The 26,026-nt window shown below is 40.4% G+C and overlaps 1 protein-coding gene and 1 long non-coding RNA gene across 2 annotated transcripts in view; both read left to right on the forward strand.

Moving 5' to 3' along the window:
* PPM1L (protein phosphatase, Mg2+/Mn2+ dependent 1L) overlaps window positions 1-26,026 on the forward strand; it is a 303,559-nt gene that overhangs the window by 43,207 nt on the left and 234,326 nt on the right. The gene's annotated exons all lie outside the window — the stretch shown is intronic.
* On the forward strand, window positions 7,340-22,066 carry LOC309660468. Its single transcript, XR_014263428.1, has 2 exons — window positions 7,340-11,199; window positions 11,321-22,066. It is a non-coding gene; the product is annotated as an uncharacterized lncRNA (long non-coding RNA).

The following is a 26,026-nucleotide window of genomic DNA, read 5'->3' on the forward strand; positions in this document are numbered from 1 at the left end:
GTTTAGCGGCATCCCTGGCTTCTGCTCAACCCTCATACCCCAAGTTGTGACAAACAGAATTGTTTGTGTTCATTGCCAAATATCCTCTGGGGAGCAGAATTGCCCCTAGGTGGGAACCACTGCTCTAAATTTAGAAAAACAGTCTTCAGACCCCACTTTTGACCATGATGTGCAACTTGGCAGTGCCATGCATCACCACCAGTCTCCTTTCCTCCAGCTGCAAAATGAGAGATGTTACTTGTGCCCATTTGTGGTGTTTCTGGGTTTGGTTTAGAAGATAAAACACTAACGAATAACTTTGTATAGCAAATTTATCGTGACACAATGTTGAACAGTTTTAAAGTAATCCAAATCATATTTACAAGTACATATTTCCCCAGGTGAATTTAAACTGTCTTCAGTCACTGCTTAATTGTATTCTTGTTATCTTTTTACTTTTAGGAAAACTGCAGACTTTCCCCCAGTTACCTCTTTGCAGAGGCTCACAGGGCTCCCCCAGCAGTTTTTGTCTGCAGCTCTTTGATCTCACAGTGGCTTTGCTAACCAGTGCTAGTGATTTCAACTATATGCAAAACATTCCCTAGAGAAATAACTGGTGAGGTCGATCTCAGGGAAATCCCTTTACTACTTTCCCCTAAATCTGAACTTACGGCAGAGAGTGGGAATATTTTCTTTTCAATCAGGGAACCAACCAGCAACCAAAGACTTCCCCCTCTCAGCCTCCTCCTAATTCAAATCTGGGAGCTGAGGAAAATGCTGGTCTGGAAATACTAAAAGGAATAAATTTCTACTACTTTCGTTGAACAGCTTATGTACGTTGTAGACAAAGGTATATGGTGTTTGCATGGGTGCCCTTATGTAAAAATGGAGTAAAGCAAAAGAAAAGCTGCAAGCATCTCTTGCCTCCATCATCTTTTCCTTTTGGGTTTCCATATTTATAACTATCTTTCTGGGAGGTTGCATCTGCCAAGGGGATGGAGGTAGAGGTGGGGCCTGGGAAAGGGGTAGAATGAGCTGCCTAGACTCGGTGACTGGTATTTTTGGGCTGCAACTCTGTTACTTCGATTCCTAATTCATCCTTCATCCTCAGTTTTTGAAGACGTCAATTAGCATGTTATGTGCCTTGTTCTGTGTGATCTGAAGAAATAAACGCTGACAAGAATGTACACATAGAAGTATCGCATGGGTGTCAGCTGTGTAATTTTGCTTTTCCCTTTGTGGGACCTCAGTTAGTTTGAAGATTCTCCCTTTTACAGCTGATACCTTTGGCTGTCTAAAGGAAACAGAGAAGCATAATGATTAAGGACTTCAACTTTAGAGTTGGAATGATCTGCATTTAAATTAGGTTCTGCCACTTACTAGCTGTCTCCTAACTTCTCTGTGCCTCATTTGTAACAACACCTGTAAAAGGAGTGGGTTAAATGAGATAATGTCCTTTATCAGTCACTTAGTAGGAGCTCAATGAAATGTAGTTCCTGTCTTTTCACTCTCACTTCCTGCTTTTCTTACCCTTTACCTTCTGAAGCCAGTTAATTCTAAATGCTTTGGATAATCCAGAATAAACAAAAGGACATCTCCCATCACCACCCCCCCGACCCCGTCACCATGCCTACCCTTTCTCTCAACACCCCAAGTATGTTCATGCCCCAGGGCCTTTGCATCTGCTATTCCCTTTGCCTGGACTGTGCTTCCCAGATATCCACATGGCTTACTCCTTCACTTCCTTCAGGTCTCTATTCATATGTCACCTATCAGAAAAGCCTTCTCTGACCATTATATATAAAATAGGACTTGCCCTCTATTTCCTGGTATTTCCCATCCCCTTTACCCTGTTTATTTTTCTCCATGCCACTCAGCATCTATTGGTACATTTTTGTTTCTGTATTATCTGTCTCCCCCCATTAAAATAAACCTCCTAAGGACAGGGATTCATTGTTAATTGCTCTATGCTCAGTGCCTAGGACAATACTTGGCCTGGATTTGGTTCTCAATGAACATTTATTTATTCAAATTATTTATTGCATGAATAATTGAATATTATTTTTTATGCATGCTAAGTTTCCTTCAGTTTTTCAAGAAAAAACATATGTGTACTGATTTTAAATATAGTTAAAATATTTAAATTGTCTCATTGTTATCACCTCAAAATATTATTCAATGTAGAGGTAACCATTTTTAGCCTTCACTGTTTTTATATTAAAATATGATTTCTTCTGAGGCTTTTTCCCTTCATACAGTATTAATTTTAGAGAACTTTTAATTGTATCATTAACATTCCTGTCTGTAGGTCACTGTTGTGTGGTGGATTGGGAAAACAGGGAGAGACCTATGTTCTACTTACATCAATTTTTTGTGGCCTTCAGCTGATTGTCAAAATCCCAGTACTTTTTTCTTTTCTGAAAATACATGATCTATTGAGGCAGATTTTCTTAATAACCTAAAGCAGTATCAAGAGATTTTTTTGTGGCCAAAAACCAGTGGGCCATTGTGGGGAAAAAAATCTGCTGAATTAAAAAAAAAAATTTCTCTGTTTACTCCTGAAAGAATAGCATGCAATATTTAAACAACCAGAGTTGTGGTCATTTTTATTTTAGCAATTCTGCTGATAGTTTCACTTGCCAGACGTGTGTTTTGCCATGTATTAAAACTCTCACCTAAGATGCTGTTTTATTTCCACCCTATTTGATGCTTCACCTCTGATTCTGCACCTAGACTCTTTTGGGTTAACAAAGTACTCTAAAGACAGGAATATCTGGTATCCTTATCAGTCTATGGCTTTCACATATTTTCTGTATTTTTATTTTGGGTAGGGAAGAGTGATTAGCAGTTTAAACAATTTTTAAAATAAACTTTGATAAGATAGATTTTTTTTAATGAGCTAGTTCACAAGTTCCGTTCTTTTTTTTAAATAAGACTGCATACAGTTTTAATTTTCTGTTTATTCTGTGTATCAAGCCCATCCAGCGAGTGTTATACTTTGCTATAAGTCAGTTTTCACAATTTATTTGAGAAAACATGGACCTACAAATAAGTCTTTTCAATGTGGGATTGATGACATTTACTGAATGTTTAGTAATATTCACAAGGCACTTTCTTTTTCCTTCTAGTAATGATGAGAGAAAAGGCAAAAATATTTACCAGGTTACTTATCGTACCTACCTAGATCATCTCAAACATCGGTGATTTTTATCTAGGAGGTTTATCCATTTTAGGGCCAAATAACCTTTTCTGAATATGAACGTAAAGCCTTTGCTTTGAAGGACATTTTGCACTTGGAGCAAAGCAAAATTTAAGTAAATAGATTTCATATCTTGCAGTGCTGGAGAAGTAATAATACTTAATTTCTGCAACCTGGGTGGAGAGCACTGTCCATTGAAGACTGTCAGTCTCTGGCCATTCGCATGAGGAGTGCTTAAAGCAGAACCATCGACGTTTTCTAAGTTTCCTGTACATCAGCAAATGATCCCTGTGCCAAGGGCTTCTTGTGTTGATGTGATGACACTCGGCACAGCTCCGTCCTCAGCAGCGCAGTGCCTGGCTCTTTGTGCTGAGGTAACGTGTATGCTCCTGCATTTACCCAGGTGACTTCTGCAGTGTTTTTCTGGTTTTTGTTTTTCCTTTCCAAGCGGTGTCCTCTGCCTCTAGTGCACTTCTCTTTTAGTGTTTTCCCCCTTCCACAGTGTCTCAGCCTGAGATAATTTAACTCTCTATAGTGTACAGGAACTTGGGGACTTCTGTGCAAATTAGAATATTATATAGATTCACATTGCTCACTTCTCATTGGCTCCGTGTCACACGTGGTTTGAACTTATATAGTCATTTCCAGCTCCCCTTCCAGTTTCTTACTTTCCTCTACTGTCTAATCTGGGCTGGAGCTATTTCTATCCATTGCCTTGGTCACTGGGAAAGCAAGCTCTAGCTCCCCTCCCATCCTTAGCTTCAGAAGTGCTTTCCCTGTCCCTTCACAGAAGGCACCTTGGTGTCTCATCGTGTTCTGCCAGTCTCCCCTCCATAGACGTCCTGTCCTGGGAATTAAGACAGCAGCCTCTACTTAGATGGCACCCCCTAGGATGCCTTGTCCTCCTCCCTGAACTGATTCCTTACATTGGAAAGGCTCATCTTTGTCTTTTTGGTTCTATAATGTTTTGGAAAGCTGTAGTTTTCTCACAACTCTGCCCTCATGGTTTTGCCCTACTTTCTCTTACCCTGGGTCCCCAAACTCACCCCAGGTGTTACAAACCAGGCCCTTGGACCCTTTAATCAATAGAAATTGATAAGAGGCCAGGTGAGAATTCCAGATAAGGCTTTATCAGGGCTCATGCTGCAGCATGAGGGAGCGAGAACAAGAAACAGGTGCCCCTGCTTGCTCCCTGAGAGGAGGTGCTTGGGTCCTTAAACGGGGTAACAACAGAGGCCGCTCTATGGGTTGGGCAGGAGGCGTAGCTTAGGTGGTCTCCCTGCCCCTTGGTGGTGCTGTGGGCAGGGATCATAAGCAGTACCCTGCTTTTGCTACCAGCACCTCAGAAATGGCAGTTGGTTTGTGGCCTTTTTGCATCTCACTGTTCATAATTGCCCCAGCTGTCCCCGTGTGCAGTTATTTTTAGCCCCTTAAAGTTTCTTTGTATTCTGCTGCTTGAGAAGACATTTGTCCAGGTGCAGTCACTCTGGTAGAGGATCCCAGGTATCAGCCTATCTCACAGGTGTTCTCTGGGGTCTGTGGTAGTGCCTGGTGGTGTGATTAGGAGAGAAGGCTGTGGTGGTCGTGTGGCTAGGCTGTGGTATGCCGTCCGTCTAAGCAAGTGGCTAGAAATCTATGAGCCAGAGTTCAGAAATGAGGTTTAAAGATGCTGATGTGATTCTGTGCAGGTAAGCAATCTTTTTTTCTCTTTTTAAAAAATTTTATTTATTTATTTATTTATGGCTGTGTTGGGTCTTCGTTTCTGTGCGAGGGCTTTCTCTAGTTGCGGCGAGCGGGGGCCACTCTTCATCGTGGTGCGCAGGCCTCTCACTGTCGTGGCCTCTCTTGTTGCGGAGCACAGGCTCCAGACGCGCAGGCTCAGTAATTGTGGCTCACGGGCCTAGTAGCTCCGCGGCATGTGGGATCTTCCCAGACCAGGGCTCGAACCCGTGTCCCCTGCATTGGCAGGCATATTCTCAACCACTGCGCCACCAGGGAAGCTCAGGGAAGCAGTCTTTCATTAGATTCTTTCATTTTAAAAGGTAGGTGACTAGGTCTTGGGAAGAGCATGAATGTTTATAGAGCCCTGTTCTCATTCAGCCCTCAGTATTCCTGTGGAGGAGCAAGTAAGTGGCAGATGTATTTAGGAAAACATGCATATGGATACAAATATATGCACACATTATTTATATTGTAAATTCTGAATATGCCTAATAAAGTCACACTAGAAGACAGTGTGGTATGATAGAAAGACAGTAATGGTATAGTATGGGCTTTGGAAAGTCACAGAGACCTGAGTTTAAATCTCACTTTTGTCTAGGCAAAAGCAATAGTCCTCCTGGGGCAAAGCAGTTTTAGAAAGTTATGTTTTTTAAAGAAACAAATACAGAGTTTTGGTTAAAAAAACCATAATTAAAAAAATCTCACTATTCATACCACTGGTGTGATTGTACAGGCCCTTTGGAGGTAGAACACTGACTCTATTAAAGAGAATGGCAAAATCCCCTCATGGATTAACTGCAAGATTCCTAGAGTTTTCAGTAAGCCCAAACAGGTGAAAATGGAAGAAACAGTGCTGGCCAGCTGGTCTGGCTGCAGCATTAAAGTGATAACCCTTGAGTGTAAAATACGCAAAGGGGAAATTTAGGCTGCTCTCAAAAGCTAATCCAGTAGAAAGAGGTATGTTTGTTTGTATGTCCCCCTTCCATCCCCAATAGGCAGTCATATACTCATACAATCCATTTTCCTTCTTCCCTACGTGGTGTCATTAATCTAGGCCCCTCTCGTTGGAAGGACCATCCCTATTTCAGCATCTGATGATTTGTTTAATCAAAGTTACATCCTCTTTGAATAACAACTTCAGAAATTAAGGACTTGTGTCATATTTTAAAGAAACCACTGGTAAAACTTTGCACAAATATTAGTTTCTATATCAAGGAAAAAATTAAAATTGTATGTTGGATGTGTTTAGATAGGACTTAATGAAGTGTTCATGTTATTGATACATTCTAACATATAATACATTCTAATACATGCTTTATGGGTTCACTAAGGTGACTATTTTCTTGCTGAAAAAAACTCTTCTAATGATTTTACTGCTATGATTTCTTTATTTAGCTGTTTAATTGTGCATGACAACTGATGGATGGAGAACAATTTTCCAAATTAAGTTTTGAGTCTTCATAGTTAAAGGTATTTCCCCTTCTCTGCCTTTAGAGGTCTTTTATGAGTTTATGTAACATTTTATCTTTAAAAAGTGCTTGAGAGACAGTGTAGAGATTGTTAAATGTAATTTAACTTTAAACAGCCTCTTCCTGTGAAAGAAAGGACCATTGTTTTTGCTGAATTATAAATGTTATTATGTAATTTCCAAGCTTTCAGAGAGTCTAATATCTCACAGCTCAGCAACCGCTCTTTGGAAGTCAGAATGCCTGAGAGAATCCCATTTCCATATCTAAAATTAGAAATGACATGCAGAGACTACAGGCATTTTACCAGACATGGTAATGATATGTTTTCTCTTTTTGTTAAAACCTGAAGGAAAAAAATCAAACAGCATTTTACTAGATAAACAGTCTGTCTTTCTTTGGACAGTACTTCTGTCCATTTATTTGATTTGAGAATCACTTGTAGCCATGTGTCTGTGATGTGTTCTTACCACTGCCCAGTTTTTGATTTAGGATTTTTTTTTCCTAAAAATCTATAAGGTCATACAAATGTTCTCACTTCCTAATTTTGTTTATAGACAACTATGTTTGTAAAATATACCTTTGGGACGTTTAAGCCAAGTGCCTTTTTTTTTTTTTAAATTTATTTATTTTATTTATTTATTTTTGGCTGCGTTGGGTCTTCCTTGCTGCGTGCGTGCTTTCTCCAGTTGCAGTGAGCGGGGACTACTCTTTGTTGCGGTGCGCAGGCTTCTCATTGCGGTGGCTTCTCTTGATGCGGAGCACGGGCTCTAGGCGCACAGGCTTCAGTAGTTGGGGCACGAGGACTCAGTAGTTTTGGCTTTTGGGCTCTAGAGCGCAGGCTCAGTAGTTGTGGCGCACGGGCTTCATTGCTCTGCGGCATGTGGGAACTTCCCGGACCAGGGCTTGAACCCTTGTCCCCTGCATTGGCAGGCGGATTCTTAACCACTGCGCCACCAGGGAAGCCCCAAGTGCCTTTTAATAGATTTTTTGGGAATCTTCTATGAGTGCTCTGTTTGCTTCGCATGGAGCTTTTGCCTTGTGACTTTAAATGGATACTAAGAGTGTGGAGAATTCCTGTTTGCATTTGGCCCTTACAGTATTTGACAACTGATCACCCTGTGTAAGGGATCTGCCTCTTCGCTTACATTTGCAAAATTGACTTTGGGGAGGAGGTCGACGTGGTGCCCAAATGAAGGAAGCAAAGTCCTCTCTGGGGACTGGGTGACCTTCTCCTGGCATCTGGGTTTTCCACTCCCTCCTGTCAGGCTGTCCTGCTTGGACAGCTGGCTGTGTTCCCAGCCTACAGAGGATCCCTGCCCGGGACCTAGAGCCCTAGCCCAGTGTGGCAGATCATCTGTGATTTTTCGATTACCACCTCTGTACTTCAGCTGCATATGTAATTCAGATCTGACTATAATTTACATTACCTTGAATCCTAATAAGTGTGGTCTTAATATTTACCAGATTTTTTCTCTCTACAGTGAAAAGTAAGAAGGTCCTGTATTGAATCTGAAAAATGAAAAAGTAGGGGGCCTAATTTCAGAACAGTGGCACCTTGACTAGCATTACTGTGGGGTGAAAGCTTTATGCGATTGGACTTATCAGATTGCTATCTGCAACACTGCAGTTCAGTTTCACGTTTAAAAATGTATTTGAACCTAAATTGGATACTGCTGGCTTCACCCCTTTAAAAATCCTTAAGTCATTTTCCATAATGTAGTGAAAAGGTGTGGCCCATACCTGCAGCTCTGTGAGCAGTATCTGGCCTGCAGACTTGTTTATTTCTCCTGCTCCATGTTTTAAAACCTGCAGATTTCACTTAAGGACCAGATTCTTGGCATCCCTTGAAAATCTGGAAGATGTGTCAACATTGAGCCTTTATTCTCACATTGACTGGAGCTAAGAAGCAGCAGCCATTCCTCGCTGCACGCCCCCTTCCCCCCACCTCCCTGCTCTGCCTTGGGTTGGGCCGGGTGCTACACCAACTGTTGCCTTACACTCAGACTACTTGGTCCATTCACATTACCAGTTGGGGGCCTCTTGGCACCTTGGAAAACCCCTCCGGCCTCATTTCCCTCTTGGTTTCACATCCACCCTCTGCCTCACCTGTAAAGAACCAAATGCAGAGCTCCAAGGAGAGCTTCCGGGTATTTGCACATTCTGGTCGTTCTTCCTGAGATGCCTTTCCACACTTTCTCCTCCTGGCCGACCCAGCCTGATGGTGGTGTTGGAGACGCTGCCCCTGACACCACTCCCTCTCTGCCTGGTTGGGTTAGATGCCCTGCTGCTGGGCTCCCTTCACTGCTCTCTGCTCCTTGGTCATAGCACTTAGCACACTCTGCGGTAACTGTTGAGTTACATGTCTTTTTCCCCCTTAAACTGGGGGTCTTGAGGGCAGGGTCTGTCCTACACTTTTCCTTTTACTCAATAACTCACAATTCTTGGCTTACAGTAAGCTTGTAATACATTATTTTTAATTGATATGTTTAATATTGTCTAAGGCAGTGGTTCTCTGCCTTACCCACATATTAGAATCACCTGGAGAGCTCTAAAAAATGTCAGACCAATTACATCAGAATCCCTGAGGGTGGGGCTCAGGCATGAGTAGTTTTTAAAGCTCCTCAGGTGATTCCAGCGTGCAGCCAAGGTTGAGAGAAACTGGTCTAATACATGTGACTAAGAAAAGCAATTTGCCATGATGTTTAGTTTTGGGATCAGAACATCTCGTGATGATTTTAGGAAAGTCCACCTGCGATGAACATTTTTATTTAACTGTGGTAGCACATAGGTGTTTAAACAAATTGAGGCCTGTCTTCAAAAAATCAGTTTCTCCTGCAACAGTGAAATAATGCTGCAAGCTGTAATGGTGACAAACAGCTAAGCAGCAACGTTATTGCAGTACATTAACAGTTTTTATAATTTTGGTAGTTTATGTTGTGTAGTCATGTGCCATTTTCCAGCTTACTGCATTTTGATTTAAGATTCAAGTGGATTATTTTTCAGTCACTCTGTAAATTAGCTTAGGCGTTTGTTGAGTTTTCAACACCAACTGCTTCTCTTTTCTGCATATTCTTCCTTGTTTATATTGGGACATCTAGTTGGAAAATAGACAAAAACAAAACATTAACTGGTGTTGCATGGAAAACACACTTGAGATAAAAACCATTTAAACTTGGTGAAAACTATCACCAGCTGTATTGTCTAATAATTAAATGATCAGTCCTGAGCTCATAATTAGTTTGGAGAGGGTTCAGGAAAAAAAGAAAGAAAGAAAGAAAATAGTGAAAGAATTGAGGAAACATTTATGAATTGGGATGTCTTTATTTTGGAGAAGAATAGACTGAGGTAAAGAAATTTCTGTATCGATACTTTTTTGTGGATAGTATCTTTTGTTTCCACTGAGAATGAAGTAGTAGGCATTTGGTGTAAAGTTAAAGCAGTTTTAGAGATTTATGTCTAAAGAATCATTTCTTGTTTACAAAGGCTGTTAGATAGTGGTATTAACCGTGGGATTTCTTTTCTAGGAGAGTTTTATGAAGAAGATTGACTACTGCCTGTCTGACCAGATAACTTGTTGAGATTTGTTTTATCTCTATGATCAAAAAAAAAAATCTCTTCCAATTAATCTTTTGTATCTGAAGCAAGTGATCTTTTTCAAAGTGCCCATTTATCTCACTGAGAAAGTTGATTTATCTAGATTGAATCCAGCAATTGCACTTTATTGGTGTAGGATTTTAGATGTTCTAAAGATTTTCTGTTCAATTCTGTTTCCCTCTTTGGGCTGAGGGTAGAGGGGAGGGATCTGGTTGTTCCCCTCTCCCTTCGCTGGGGTTCTCCTCCTTGTGGGAGGAGTGAGTGGGGTGCTGGGCTTCTGGAGAGATGCAGGAATCTATTAACGGGATAGAGTCAGGTTAGTGGGGCTGCCTGAGGACCTTTGACCTCACCTTCCAGCCCCACCCTTGACCCCGCCTGACTTATTCTCAGGCCTGTGACAGTGGTGTCACTTGACCTGGAGGGAGAGGCAGCCAGCCCAGAAGGGCCAGACCCGAAGCTCTGCCAGGCCTGGCTGTCACCTTCAGGTGCCTGAGGACACCTGGGATGTAATTACAAGTCTTGAGACAGTGGCTTCCGTCACAGAGCAGAGAAGGGGACTGATTAATCATCTAGTCAGCCCAGTGCACTCAGCTGGATCTCTCCTCAGTCATAGCCTAGTGAATCAGGGGTTGAATTTTGAAATCCTGCCCCTTCCTTCCCCCCTGTATTTGTAGAGTAGCTTCTTTCTGGAGAGAAGAGGAAGGTTATTTTACCTTCCTGGACACCTCCCCTTCTGTTCACCAGCCCTGCTCCCAGCTTCCTTGCCTTCCACCTCCCACAATTCAGGACTGGCTTTATATGTTTGATTGGATGACTTGGGTAGGAAGTGTGGCAGTAGCCCGCAGAAGGGTGAGAGTGCTGGTAGCAAGGGCCAGGGGGAGGGGATGTTAGCTGCTGATGTTGGTGTGCCTGGCACCAGGGTTCTCTTGGAATCAGCTCCCGAGGCCCGGCTCTGCCAGCACGGGGCTGGTGTTGGGAAATATAAAATTCTGATGTAATTCTGGCAAAATACTTTTTTTTTTTTTAGTTTGCTTAGATCATTATTCTGATTCCCTCTGTTCTTTTTTTTCTTTTTTTGGCTGCGCCGGGTGGCACGCGGGATCTTAGTTCCCCAACCAGGGATCTAACCTGTGCCCCCTGCAGTGGAAGCGCGGAGTTTTAACCACTGGACCACCAGGGAAGTCCCCTTCTGTTCTTTTGATTGCAGAGACTTGGCCTTCTGCGAAGGTCATTGACGTGAAGAAATGAAAGGAAAGTTGATTGTATTTGCCATGGTCCTGAGTTAAAAATTGCCAGTCCTTTGTCATAACCCCTGCCCTCTCCCTCTTCCTCTCCGTCTTGAGTTTCTCACCTGAAGGCTCAACGTTAGTTCCCGGACCAACCTGGAGCCAAGACAGACAGTACTTAAACAGCTTCAGCCTCTCGGTTGGTGGGGTCCATGTTACCTTTCCAGACAGGTGACTCCCATGGCGCTGAGTCCCAGCTCTCTGCACTTTCTCCTTGGTTTCTAGCTTCATGTTGACAGTGCTGGGTGTTGGGAACTGACTTTGGGAAGATGATTGGTGCCAAGTATGACGTTGTTTGCAGCTATGGCCCTTGCATCCTGGCTTGCTTTTGCCATCTCTCCCATGGAATGGTAGAGTCCTGGCCTGAGCTTGGAGCCCTGCTGCTTACTAATACCACTTGCCTGTATAACTCCTGAATGTTCTCTATTCCATGCTCTGCTTTGTTATTTTTCCTGTGGGAGAACAAGCCTGATGAAATGAAAGGGCGAGTTTGATCCCAGACAGACCCAGTTTGAATCCCTGGCCTGGCCTTCTTACTTGTGTGATCTTGGCTGTGTTTCTTCCAGCCTCAGTTCTTCGTCTGTAAAATGGGGGTGCTATTTCCTATCTTACAAGTTAATGATGATTATACGATATACTGTATGTAAAATGCACACTTCCAAGCCCTTAGGTGCTGGGAGTCTTCATCATGAACGAGGTTGCCATGCGCTTTGTAGACAAGGAAGCACTTTCCTTGTTTCATTGCGCCTTGTAATTAATTGGCTTTTGCAGTTGGTCACTTTTTTCCAGTCTTGTTTTAATCTGTGTTAGTAGGTCTTGGGCCAGGTCTTTTTCCTGTCTGTCCTGGGTTTCATAAGAGGGTATTATGCAATTGGACAAAAGGGGCAAAATTCAAGAAGGGAGCTGCTTTTATTGCTCTCACTTCTGTCCTGGTTTGCTGGCTGTTCCTGTGATCAAAATTGGGCTGTATATATTTACCTGTAGGATAGGCTGTGTGGTTCTACATGCAGACTTATGAAATTAGGCCCTGGCCTTTGGAATCTGGAATCTTCTGGTTACCAACATGTTTAGCTCAGCAGTGAAAATAACATTTGTTGCTGTTGAATTGGTCTCTGGTGGCCATCTTCTGTTTCCACTCTGTAGCTACCAAGCAGCTGGGCATGAATCAGCAGAGTTGAAAATATTTTAACCAGAGACACTTGGACCTGGCACTAAAGTTGTATTGCCCAGACCAAGGCAGAGGTCGGCCAGCCAACAACTGACAAGGCACATGGCTAGTGTATGCTTAAGGATGGTCTGAGAGCAAATCCTTGATGCAAGTTTTAGTATCTAACGAGAATATTAAGGAGGTCATAAATTGTAGATTATTTTTGCTTGCATAGTGAAATCTGAATGTCATTTAAAATGCATCTCATTATGTGCTCTAGTGTTGATGAACTGGATCCAGTTTGCAACATCTGTTAGGTTGACTTAATGATTATTGCAAGTTGCAGGGAGTGTTCAAACGCCTGTTTTACAAGTGTCATAAAGTGAATGGAAAATATTTTCTATAATTTCAAATAGCAGAACCCCAGAGAGGTCTTTGATCATACTGAAAGAGCCCATGGTCAACTCGAATCTCCCTAGGTTTCTGTTCATTATGTTATGGCCCTCTGAAATAGTCACTTTTTTTTTTTTAAACATTTTTTTTTTAATGTGTTTTAACAAGGCTTCCAGGTGATCTTTTTTTTTAAAATTATTATTTATTTATTTTTGGCTGTGTTGGGTCTTCGTTTCTGTGCGAGGGCTTTCTCCAGTTGTGGCAAGCGGGGGCCACTCTTCATCGCGGTGCGCGGGCCTCTCACTATCGTGGCCTCTTTTGTTGCGGAGCACAGGCTCCAGACGCACAGGCTCAGCAGTTGTGGCTCATGGGCCTAGTCGCTCCGCGGCATGTGGGATCTTCCCAGACCAGGGCTCGAACCCGTGTCGCCTGCATCGGCAGGCAGATTCTCAACCACTGCACCACCAGGGAAGCCCCTGAAATAGTCACTTTTAATTAGGCTGCAGAAAGCATTGATTCTCAGTGACAGATTAATGCCTAAGTTGGAATATGCAAAAGCGTGGAAATAGAATGAGGAGATAAATGAAATGAATGCTGGATAGCTTCTAAAACCATTCTAATGAAGGAGTCTATATAAGGGACCGCTATTCCTTACACTTAATAATGGAATGTATAAGAAGTGACTAAATTGAGTACTGATCTTCTTCTAGCCTCCTCTTTTTCTCCCCATTCTGAAGTGAAAAGTGCCTAGGTAAGTCAAGAGATTGAGTCAGTGATACAGTTCTCATCCATCAGAATCACTGAGCTTTGCCTGGACCATGTCTTCTAACCCAGGGGTTGGTAAACTGGGCCTATACCAAGCTTTGGCACAGCCTTATGAGCTAAGAATTTTTTTTCTTTTAATGTTTTTGAAGGGTTGTAAGAGAAAACAAAAGTGAATTTTTTCTATTTGCCAACTCCTGTTTTAATATATTATGAATAAGATATTTCTCTTTATGAGCTTCAGTTGAACATCCTAACCTCTGTGAGGTCAGCACAGTGGAAGAGTGGAAAAAGTGTGGGCTTCAGAGCCGGGCAGACCTGGTTCTGAATCCTGGCTGTGTGACTTTCTACCTGAGAACCTCAGGAGAGTTACTTTACTCCTCTAAGCCTCAGCTTCCCCAGGGTGTTGTAACGCCAACTTTGCACTTAGTAGGGTCATAGCAAACAATAATTCTCGACCATCTGTAAAGCCCGTGAAGACCTGTAAAAAGAACGCAGCAGGCTTGTCTACAAACGGGCAAATTGGACGGTCCAGGCACTTGGCGTGGCACTGGGTGGGCATCACCTTATCCCTTCAATCCCAAAGCGGCTTCCCCTGGACTGTGGCATTGCTGTTGCTCCTCCTAAGCTGGTCCCAGACCTTGTGGAGGACACTTTTCTCTCAGCTCACTACTTTGGTGCCTTCCATGCCCTTCAGCTGCCCAAAGGTGTTTGTGTCTTTGAGTCTAAGCATTGGGCACTTAGCCAAATACGTGTGAACATTTGAGCCTTTGATGGTGATTTGTGGCCAAGAACTGTTCTTTCTTCCTTCTCTCCTCCTGCTTTTCCTTAAGGACAGTGTGCCCATTAATTGGGTCAAAAAGAATATGATCCTTAACTGTCCCTTTCCTAAGTTGTCACTGTGATTTCCAAGTGATTCCAGGCAGGGGACTCAAACTGTTGTTCCTTTTTCTTTCTTCATAAAATGAAATAGATGACATCTGTGTTCTATACCAGGAAGACTCAGAAGCATTACGTTCTCGGAAGAGAGTGCCTGGGTACCTTTCAGTGGAGGCTAACGTTATGGGTGTGGTTTTAGAAAAAGTCTTTTTATGCTTGCTGTTTTGAAATGATAGGGGCCGAGAGGTTCTCTGATTGTGTAGTTATACATTGCTTGATTTTCCAAGGACAAGTTTGATAGAATTATTCCTCTGGAGAACTGCACTCAATCTATGAGATTCTGAGCAGTGTAACCAAGAGGGTGTGCAAAGATAAGGCTGTTCTCCTTTTCCTGGAAGGGTGGGGCTGCTTGGCAAGTGTGGCCTTAGAGGTGTGCTTAGTGTGTGACGTCAGTGATGGGGCTGCTGGCCAGGATTTCTAACACTCTGGTTACAGGTAGCAAATGCTAAGTTAGGGTTCTGCACCTGTAGGACACAGCTGTGTTTGGCAGGAAGTGAAGAAACGCGAATGTGAGAAAGTCCCTGCCAACCTTAGGAGAAAGTAGATCATGTTTATAATGCCTTTTATTTATGTAGCATTTTTCCTTCAAAGACAGAATGGCTTTATTAAGATGTTACTTAAATATTCTGTAAGGATATCCCTTTTATCCCCTTATGTAGTGTTAATAAATAGCGTTTTGCTGTTGTTTAAGGGCCAAATGGCTTTTTTTTTTCCTGAAACGGCTTGAGAAACCCAAGTTTTCTGGACATCAAAATCTATTTTATGTACTTAATGCCACTAAACTATACACTTAAAAATGGTTAAGAGAGTAAATTTCTTGTTATGTGTATTGTACCATAATTTTAAAAGTCTGTTTTAAATTACCGGAATTCAGTTGTAAAGAAATTATTAAATAGAAGTTATCCTTGATAGTTTTAATTTTCTTCTTTGGCTTTTTTACATTTCTAAGTTGTTGTTGCTTGTTTTTTTTTTTTTGAATGATAAATAGGCATTGCGTTTATAATCAGATAAAAACAATTTTTGGGGGGCACAGTTCTACAAACACTAACAATACTCCCTACCCCCTCACACTTCTGTAGCAGCCCATTGGTTTAGCTTCATGCCTGCATTTAAGCCACATATTTTTATTTTTAAATTCAAAAATATTATTCTCTAATGACCCTTGCCTTAGAGAGTCAGAAGTGAAGGGAGTGAGTTTGAGTCAATGGAGCAATCTGCACACACTATACGTCTACTTTATTCTAGAAAGCAATAATTTTTGACAGCTTGCCATACGGCTCTCTACATCTGAAACAAATAAAACGGGGCAATAGTATAGTTTACACATTTGAGAAATTTTGTTTAGAGATACAAAGGAAAGTAAAGGTTTTTTATTCTCAAGGATTTTATATTTTAAAAACTAACTGGCAAGATATATTAACTTGCTTAGACCAAAAGAAAGTTAAAATAAGGAAATCTTTGGAAGAAGGTCGGGGAGGGATGAGAAGTAAACTCACAACCTTCCACCTTCACATTTCATTGCCTTCCCCTCCTCCTCAGAGCTGGGTCTTCATGCCTGTCTGAGCGTCTGGGGCCTGGTGGGCTCTGAGCATTAGACACTCCCTCAGCCTGGGGCGCGGGACAGGGCAGACTAGCTTCAGCCCAAGCGAAGTGGGTAGATGACCCAAAGGGAGTGACCAGAGGGGCACTGCTCAGGGCTTCCCCTCACTTGGCATCCTATTCCCATTTCTGCACAGTCACATTTTACCCATCCTTCAGGACCTGGCTCAAATGGTCCTCCATGAGGCTATTTCTAAATCTTCTACTCCAGTGTAGATGCTCTCTGCCGTCCCTGAATTCTCCAAGCACAACTTTTCCCAAACCATTTTGCAGAGCTGCAAATAGGTGCTCAATAAAAGTAGTGCTGGTCAGTAAGCCTGGGAGCCCCTGCGTGCCTGAATGGCCTCTTAAAGAGTCCCAGGTGTTCATTAGCCTATTAAAGGTTCTGAGAAACCTGCTTAATCCAATGTTAAAAAAAAAACAACCTTTTGATTACAGAACCTTTCTCTCCCAGGAACATTGATTGACATTTTGAGGAAGGTCCAAGTTGTCCATAATGGGTGCTTTTTTTTTTTTTTTTAAATGAAGAGGTGCATAGTTGGAGGGGAGGTTACAGAGCTAAAGAGGCAGGGGTCATTATCAAGTTTTTGGCTTTTTTTTTTTTTTAATTTTTTTATATTTTTGGCTGTGTTGGGTCTTCGTTTCTGTGCGAGGGCTTTCTCTAGTTGCGGCAAGCGGGGGCCACTCTTCATCGCGGTGCGCGGGCCTCTCACTGTCGTGGCCTCTCCCGTTGCGGAGCACAGGCTCCTGACGCGCAGGCTCAGTAGTTGTGGCTCACGGGCCCAGTTGCTCCGCGGCATGTGGGATCCTCCCAGACCAGGGCTCGAACCCGCGTCCCCTGCGTTGGCAGGAGGACCCCCAACCACTGCACCACCAGGGAAGCCCCATAATGAGTGCTTAATAAACATTTGTTCAATGAATAACTGGCCTTATAACCTCATAATATAATACCTGCCATTTTACCATTAGAAATTATTCCCAGGACCTGTGCAGAAAGCACCAGATTTCTGGGAGATATAGTTATAATCAAAGAGAAAGGGAAGGATGAAGAATGCAGAAAAAAGACTTTTGCTAAAACAAACCAAACATTTTACATTTTGCCCAGGGCTGGGCATACACTGAACCCTCTGGACAGATACTGGAGCCGTGAAAGGTTATAATTATTTTGGGCCCTTTTTCCCTAGCAAGGAGAGCGTGTTTAAGTTAAATGCCAAGAACTGAAAGGAAGAGAAATCCTAAATGTAAACACTCCTTTTCTGTTACCTGGACGTCATCTTTCATTCCTTCTGTACTCTTTGCATTCTCACAGAAATATGCTGTTGGAATACAAATGACCTTCCCTTTTGCACAGAGCCCCCAGTTTTTCCTTCAGTGAAAGAAGAGACAGAGGAAGGGAGAAGTTTTAAAATACCTAGGTGTCAATGAACTGACTTCTCCTTCTTTAGAGTAAAAAGTATCAGGGACAAGGAGAAAGAATCGTGTGTATATGTGAGTATATCTGCAGTGAACAGCAATTTCATTTTTAGGTGAACCCACAGACTTTTGATTGGGACTTTAAATATTTGTGAGTACAGTGAGAATTGTTGTATTTCTCTTCTGTGAAAAACGGAGCATTTTATAAAGGAAAGAAAATTCACTTTCCTTTGAAGATGTAAATTTGGCCTAAGAAAATGCAGTTAAAATTTGAGATTTAAGAAAGGCAGAGAAGGTATTTTTTTAACCCAACCCCAACTAATTACAGGCTCTGTAAGGATAAGATATCCTTGGTTTGATGGGAGAGAGGAACGTATAGTGTATACATTTCCCAAGATTCCTTAATTTTATATTGAGTTCTTTTCCATATGATATGTATCTATACCAGAGGAAAGCCCAGGGCTCTGTCTAGCTTCTGATGAGAGATAGGGGAAAATCTAGAAAACTATGAGAAGAATTCTGTTCATGCTACTCTGTATTCCTGAATAAAAGGGCAGCAAGCCATACCATTCATCCTCAAAGAGACCTCCATTGTCAGATCTGAGAGCTTTATGGCCTCACTCCTGACTTTGTTTTAGAATTTCAGTGAGAACCTGGGGGACACAATTATTCCAGAGCTAAGATTTCCTTCCTTCCACTTTCCATTCTGTTCTGAGTCTTTCTTATTAACTATTGATTAGAACAATTATTGATAATCTTTTTAGTTCTTAGCGTTCCTAGGGATTAGAAATTCCAGTTGGAGCCATCAGCATAGAGAAGGAGGTGAAAAAGAAATTAAGTACAAGAAAGTGGTAGAAAAGAAAAGTTGCGAAGAGAAAAATAGGAGAGAAAGAAAATGAAAAGGAAGTTGTAGATGCGAGTTGAATCTACCAGTTATTTCTTGATCTCATACCTGCATGAGAACTGTGAGCTGTGAGGATATATCTGAAGTGGAAGAGCTCCCCGACCCCACCACCAGGAGGGGGATATACAGTTATATGCCAGACTGAGGAGCTTGAGGAGTCGTTGATGGTCTTTGGGTAAATGAATGGCATAATAAATATTAGGCACTGATTGATGTCAGAGGTTGTTGGGCAAAATGGATTGGAAGAGGGGCAAGACTTATTGAGATAGGAGGTCATGAAAGCCTGAACTAGAGCAGTGGCGTTGGTTAGTAATGAGGAAGAGATGGCTGTGAAGACAAGAATTGCTAAAATAGGGGTGACAGTCATTGGATGTGTATGGTAACCATACATCGGGATTTTTACATAGCATGTACTTCAGATATTCTGTTCCTCAAACTGTAGTAATTTGGGGGAAATCCCAATATTTTAATATTCACACTGTTTTTCTTTAATTGCTTTACTTCTGTGGTGGCACTTTTCTTTTTTCTTATTTTTGTAGATCATGTTCTAATTTTGGTTCTGTAAGTAAAGACTTCAGTACCTTAATGGACTAAAGTAGACATAGAGGCAGAGGTGACTCTAAATATCTGTGTCTTAGTAACTGAGAGAGCTGTGGTGCCATTGAGGAAGACAGGGAAGTTGAGAAAGGGAGTTGGTTTGAGTGAGGGAGGGGCATGGTTTGGAAGAGGGAGTTCAGGTTTAGACATAAGTATTTAGGTTGAGGAGACAGTTGGCCAGATGAGTGTCTCTTATTGGCTGTAGCCTGGAATGGGTGGTAGAAACAGGGACTGGAACACGAGATTTGAGAACCAACTGTGTGGAGTTGTTGGTTAAAATCATGGAATGCAGTCTGTTCATCAAGGAATAGTCAGCAGATGGAAGGAAAAGGAATATTTAAAGAGAGATGGAATCGTAGTATGAGAAAACCAGAATGTACAAGTCAGGGAAGTTCAAGGAGGAAAGAGTTTGAAGAAAAAGTTTAATATTGCCAGATGCTGCAAAGATGGCAAAGCGAACTGGATTTGTTAGAGTTAGGAAATCTTCAAGAGTAATATGCAACACAAAGGAAAGGTTATGGAGCAAAGACAGAACTGCAGCTTAAGAACGGTTGGTGGTGAAGTTGAAACTATTAAGCTTAAGAAGAAGAATAATCCAGGGTATGTTTTGTATAAAATTAGTGCTTCACGCAGACCGCTGGGACAGTATATTTATTTGAAAGCCTTTGTCTACCTACGTAAGCCTTTGCAACATAGGTCTAGTAAACTGAAATGCCTTTGATCTAATGTTCAACTGAGTTATTGAGCTCACTGCCCTACAACTCTTTCAACTCCTTATCCCATTTAGTAGTGTTTCTTGTACATCAAAATACTGACTAAAATAATCAATTGGTAGTTTTTTAAACTCTGAAAATTATAGCCCACAGAGAAATGCAACAGTTTTACTATTAAAAATCTGATTCTCTTTGCCTTTCAGCTTCCACTGGTCTTGTCAGACTGCTTTTCTTCTGCTCTCATTTGATGGTATCTTCCGATATGTTTCAGGAGAAGCAAAAACAAGCCTTCCTTTGTCTTACTTATGCACAGTTCTAACTTCTGTTCCCCTGTCTCTTTTGGTGAGCTGCCAGAAGTCTTGCCTTGATATTTAGAGTTTGGTCAAAAGTGATAGATATATTGGTGTTTAACAACCTTGGCAAAGTTGAACAGCAGCTGAAAAGAAATGTACCGTAGTATAAACTGAGTACCATAATTGTGGTAGATGGTAGCACTGAGTCTAAAATTATATTCTCTGAGTCCAAGATTCTAAACCAGTCTTTAATAGGTCTGATTTCAGACATATTGCTCAATTTCCATTGGTCTGAAATTTATTCTTTTAAATTATAAGAATTTTAAAAAAATGGTACTTTCTAATGTACACTGAGATGTATGGTTTAGTGACAGTATATAGAGTCATTTAATATAGCATAAGAAACTGAGTCATAAGACCCACTTGGTGGAGGTAGACTATAGACTTAAGTTTTCATTTGGATTCCAGCGTTGTTGAAGAATTTTGGGAGGGTACAAAATGAATTACGTATTCAATGTGCTTCTTTTAATGGTTACAGTATTGTTATTTATGGAGCCCTTACTAGGTGTCTGGTACTGCACAAAATATATTACCTATGTAACTTTATTTAATTCCCTTGATAGCTTTAGGAGTAAAGAGGCAAAAGTGGAATTAGAACTGCGGTCTTCTGGCTGCAAAGCCTGTATTCATCCCATAGTCTCTGGGCTTTTTTTTTGACATCTTTCTTGAAGTATAATTGCTTTACATTGTTGTGTTAGTTTCTGCTGTATAACAAAATGAATCAGCCATACGTATACATATATTCCCATATGCCCTCCCTCTTGCGTCTCCCTCCCATCCTCCCTATCCCACTCCTCTAGGTGGTCACAAAGCACCAAGCTGATCTCCCTGTGCTGTGTGGCTGCTTCCCACTAGCTATCTATTTTACGTTTGGTAGTGCATATATGTCCATGCCACTCTCTCACTTCGTCCCAGCTTACCCTTCCCCCTCCCTGTGTCCTCAAGTCCATTCTCTACGTCTGCGTCTTTATTCCTGTCTTGCCCCTAGGTTCTTCAGAACCATTTTTTTTTTTAGGTTCCATATATATGTGTTAGCATACGGTATTTGTTTTTCTCTCTCTGACTTACTTCACTCTGTATTACAGTCTCTAGGTCCATCCACCTCACTACAAATAACTCAATTTCATTTCTTTTTATGGATGAGTAATATTCCATTGAATATATATGCCACATCTTCTTTATCCATTCATCTGTTGATGGACACTTAGGTTGCTTCCATGTCCTGGCTATTGTAAATAGTGCTGCAATGAACATTGTGGTACATGACTCTTTTTGAATTATGCTTTTCTCCAGGTATATGCCCCGTAGTGGGATTGCTGGGTCATATGGTAGTTCTATTTTTACTTTTTTAAGGAACCTCCGTACTGTTCTCCATAGTGGCTGTATCAATTTACATTCCCACCAACAGTGCAAGAGGGTTCCCTTTTCTCCACACCCTCTCCAGCATTTATTGTTTGTAGATTTTTTGACGATGGCCATTCTGACCGGTGTGAGGTGATACCTCATTGTAGCTTTGATTTGCATTTCTCTAATGATAGTGATGTTGAGCATCCTTTCATGTGTTTGTTGGCCATCTGTATATCTTCTTTGGAGAAATGTCTATTTAGGTCTTCTGCCCATTTTTGGATTGGGTTGTTTGTTTTCTTGATAATGAGCTGCATGAGCTGCTTGTATATTTTGGAGATTAATCCTTTGTCAGTTGCTTTGTTTGCAAATATTTTCTCTGATTCTGAGGGTTGTCTTTTTGTCTTGTTTATGGTTTCCTTTGCTGTGCAAAAGCTTTTAAGTTTCATTAGGTCCCATTTGTTTATTTTTGTTTTTATTTCCATTTCTCTAGGAGGTGGGTCAGAAAGGATCTTGCTGTGATTTATGTCATGTAGTGTTCCGCCTATGTTTTCCTCTAAGAGTTTGATAGTGTCTGGCCTTACATTTAGGTCTTTAATCCATTTTGAGTTTATTTTTGTGTATGGTGTTAGGGAGTGTTCTAATTTCATACAGATGCAGAAAACTATAAGACACTGATGAAAGAAATTAAAGATGATACAAACAGATGGAGAGATATACCATGTTCTTGGATTGGAAGAATCAACATTGTGAAAATGACTCTACTTCCCAACGCAATCTACAGATTCAATGCAATCCCTATCAAAACATCCCTGTATGTTTTCTGCATCTTTGTCTCCTTTGGTAGGTTTTTTCCTAGGTATTTTATTCTTTTTGTTGCAATGGTAAATGGGAGTGTTTCCTTAATTTCTCTTTCAGATTTTTCATCATTAGTGTATAGGAATGCAAGAGATTCTGTGCATTAATTTTGTATCCTGCTACTTTACCAAATTCATTGATTAGCTTTAGTAGTTTTCTGGTAGCATCTTTAGGATTCTCTATGTGTAGTATCATGTCATCTGCAAACAGTTTTACTTTTAAAGAAAAGGCAGTTTTACTTCTTTTCTGATTTGTATCCCTTTTATTTCTTCTTCGTCTCTGATTGCCATGGCTAAAACTTCCAAAACTATGTTGAATAGTAGTGGTGAGAGTGGGCAACCTTGTCTTGTTCCTGATCTTAGTGGAAACGGTTTCAGTTTTTCTCCATTAAGAATGATGTTAGCTGTGGGTTTGTCATATATGGCTTTAAATGTTGAGGTAAGTTCCCTCTATGCCTACTTTCTGGAGAGTTTTTGTCATAAATTGGTGTTGAATTTTGTCGAAAGCTTTTTCTGCATCTATTGAGATGATCATATGGTTTTTATCCTTCAGTTTGTTAATATGGTGTATCACATTGATTGATTTGCGTATATTGAAGAATCCTTGCATTCCTGGGATAAACCCCACTTGATCATGGTTTATGATCCTTTTAATGTGCTGTTGGATTCTGTTTGCTAGTAGTTTGTTGAGGATTTTCGCATCTAGGTTCATCAGTGATATTGACCTGTAGTTTTCTTTTTTTGTGACATTTTTGTCTGGATTTGGTATCAGAGTGATGGTGGCCTTGTAGAATGAGTTTGGGAGTGTTCCTCCCTCTGTTATATTTAGGAAGAGTTTGAGAAGGATAGGTGTTCGCTCTTCTCTAAATGTTTGATAGAATTTGCCTGTGAAGCCATCTGGTGGCGATTTTTAATCACAGTTTCAATTTCAGTGCTTGTGATTCGTCTGTTTATATTTTCTGTTTCTTCCTGGTTCAGTCTTGGAAGGTTGTGCTTTTCTAAGAATTTGTCCATTTCTTCCAGGTTGTCCATTTTATTGGCATATAGTTGCTTGTAGTAATCTCTCATGATCCTTTGTATTTCTGCAGTGACAGTTGTTACTTCTCCTTTTTCATTTCTAATTCTGTTGGTTTGAGACTTCTCCCTTTTTTTCTTGATGAGTCTGGCTAATGGTTTATCAATTTTGTTTATCTTCTCAAAGAACCAGCTTTTAGTTTTATTGATCTTTGCTATTGTTTCCTTCATTTCTTTTTCATTTATTTCTGATCTGATCTTTATGATTTCTTTCCTTCTGCTAACTGTGGGGTTTTTTTGTTCTTCTTTCTGTAATTGCTTTAGGTGTAAGGTTAGGTTGTTTATTTGAGATTTTTCTTGTTTCTTGAGGTAGGATTGTATTGCTATAAACTTCCCTCTTAGAACTGCTTTTGCTGCATCCCATAGGTTTTGGATTGTCATGTTTTCATTGTCATTTGTTTCTAGGTATTTTTTGATTTCCTCTTTGATTTTTTCAGTGATCTCTTGGTTATTTAATAGCATATTGTGTAGCCTCCATGTGTTTGTATTTTTTACAGTTTTTTTCTTGTAATTGATATCTAGTCTCGTAGCGTTGTGGTTGGAAAAGATACTTGATACGATTTCAACTTTCTTAAATTTACCAAGGCTTGATTTGTGACCCAAGATATGCCCTATCCTGGAGAATGTTCCATGAGCACTTGAGAAGAAAGTGTATTCTGTTGTTTTTGGATGGGATGTCCTATAAATATCAATTAAATCCATCTTGTTTAATGTGTCATTTATAGCTTTTGTTTCCTTATTTATTTTCATTTTGGTTGATCTGTCCATTGATGCAAGTGGGGTGTTAAAGTTCTGGGCTTTTTTAAAAAAAATAAAATTTGAAAGAGATTCATAATATTGTGTGTATATGTTTATTTTTGTACTTTTTGGTTACAGTGTTAATTATAAGCTATCTAACATTAAGGAGAAATCACCCAACATAATTGTCATTCTTTTGAAATCTTTTAGCTTCTCTTTCTAAAAGCTGGCTTCTTTTAAATGAGATATTCTTTGTATAAAGAAATAAGTATTTTTTAATTGAAAATATGAAGTCATCCCTGGATTCTGGTTCTAAAGAAAGGACTCAAGAGCTCTATCATTTGAATAAACCAAAATATTTATCTTTTCTCATTTTTACTTCTTTAGTTATTGCCATTCCTTACAGGACACCTGCCATGATTATAGTCCTCAAAGGAAAAAATTCCTAAGGATATTTTATATGCATTAGAATATATATATATGTAATTTATATATATATGTTTATATATTACAAGAGTGTTTCTAGGTCCAAAAAAAATTGGTTTGTGCATTTACTTTCTAATGTAACGCCATTATCTTTAGATTCTTTAAAAGTCTCTGTCTTTTAAAAAAATTGCCTATTGATTCTCCATAATTAGACTTTCTTCCAAACTTTATTGAGCATCATGATAGTAATTATTCATGAGCAGTATAGATTGGAAAACCTATTTCAATTTGAAATGTTGTATAATTGACTTAGAACGTTGTGTTAGTTTCAGGTGCCTAACATAGTGATTTGATATTTTTGTGCATTACAAAATGATCACTATGGTAAGTCTAGTTACTATCTGTCACCATGCAAAATTATCACAATATTAGTGACTGTATTCCCTCTGCTGTACCTTACATCCCCATGACATTTATTTTATAACTGGAAGCTTGTATCTTTTAATCCCCTCACCTATTTCACTTATCCCCCCACCCACTCTCCTTTGGTAACCACCAGTTTGTTCACTGTGTCTATGAGTCTGTTTCCGTTTTATTTTTGTTTTTTAGATTCCACATATAAGTGAAATCATACAGTATTTGTTTTTCTCTGACTTATTTCACTTGGCATAATACCCTCTAGGTCTATCCATGTTGTCACAAATGGCAAGATTTTATTCTTTTTTTTGGCTGAGTAATAGTCCATTGTGTGTGTGTGTGTGTGTGTGTGTGTGTGTGTGTGTGTATGTATACATACCATATCCTGTTTATCCATTCATCTGTGGATGAACACTTAGGTTGCTTCCATATCTTGGCTGTTGTAAATAATGCTGCATTGAACATAGGGGTGCATATATCTTTTTGAATTAGTGTTTTTATTTTTTTGGAAAAATACCCAGAAGTGGAATTGCTAGATCGTATGATAGTTCTATTTTTAAGTTTTGAGGAACCTCCATACTGTTTTCTGTAGTGGCTACACCAATTTACATTCCCACCAACAGTGCACAAAGCTTCCCTTTTCTCCACGTCCTTGCCAACACTTGTTATTTTTTGTTGTTTTGATGATAGTCATTCTGATAGGTATGAGGTGGTATCTCATTGTGGCTTTGGTTTGTATTTTCTGATGATTAATGATGTTGAGCATCTTTTCACGTGGCTGTTGGCCACCTGTATGTCTTCTTTGGAAAAATGTCTACTCAGGTCCTCTGTCCATTTTTTAGTTGGGTTGTTTGTTTTTTTGCTGTTGAGTTATATGAGTTCTTTGTATATTTTGTATATTAAGATATTTGCAGATATCTTCTCCCATTCAGTAGGTGGCCTTTTTGTTTTGTTGATAGTTGCCTTTGCTGTGCAAAAGCTTTAGTTTGATGTAGTCCCATTTGTTTATTTTTGCTTTTCTTTCCCTTGCCTGAGGAGGTGTATCCAAAAATATGTGGCTAAGACTGATGTCAAGGAGCATACTGCCTATGTTTTCTTCTA

The sequence above is a fragment of the Balaenoptera physalus genome (assembly GCF_965194825.1).
Source record: "Balaenoptera physalus genome assembly, chromosome: 4".
Classification (NCBI taxonomy): Eukaryota; Metazoa; Chordata; class Mammalia; order Artiodactyla; family Balaenopteridae; genus Balaenoptera; species Balaenoptera physalus.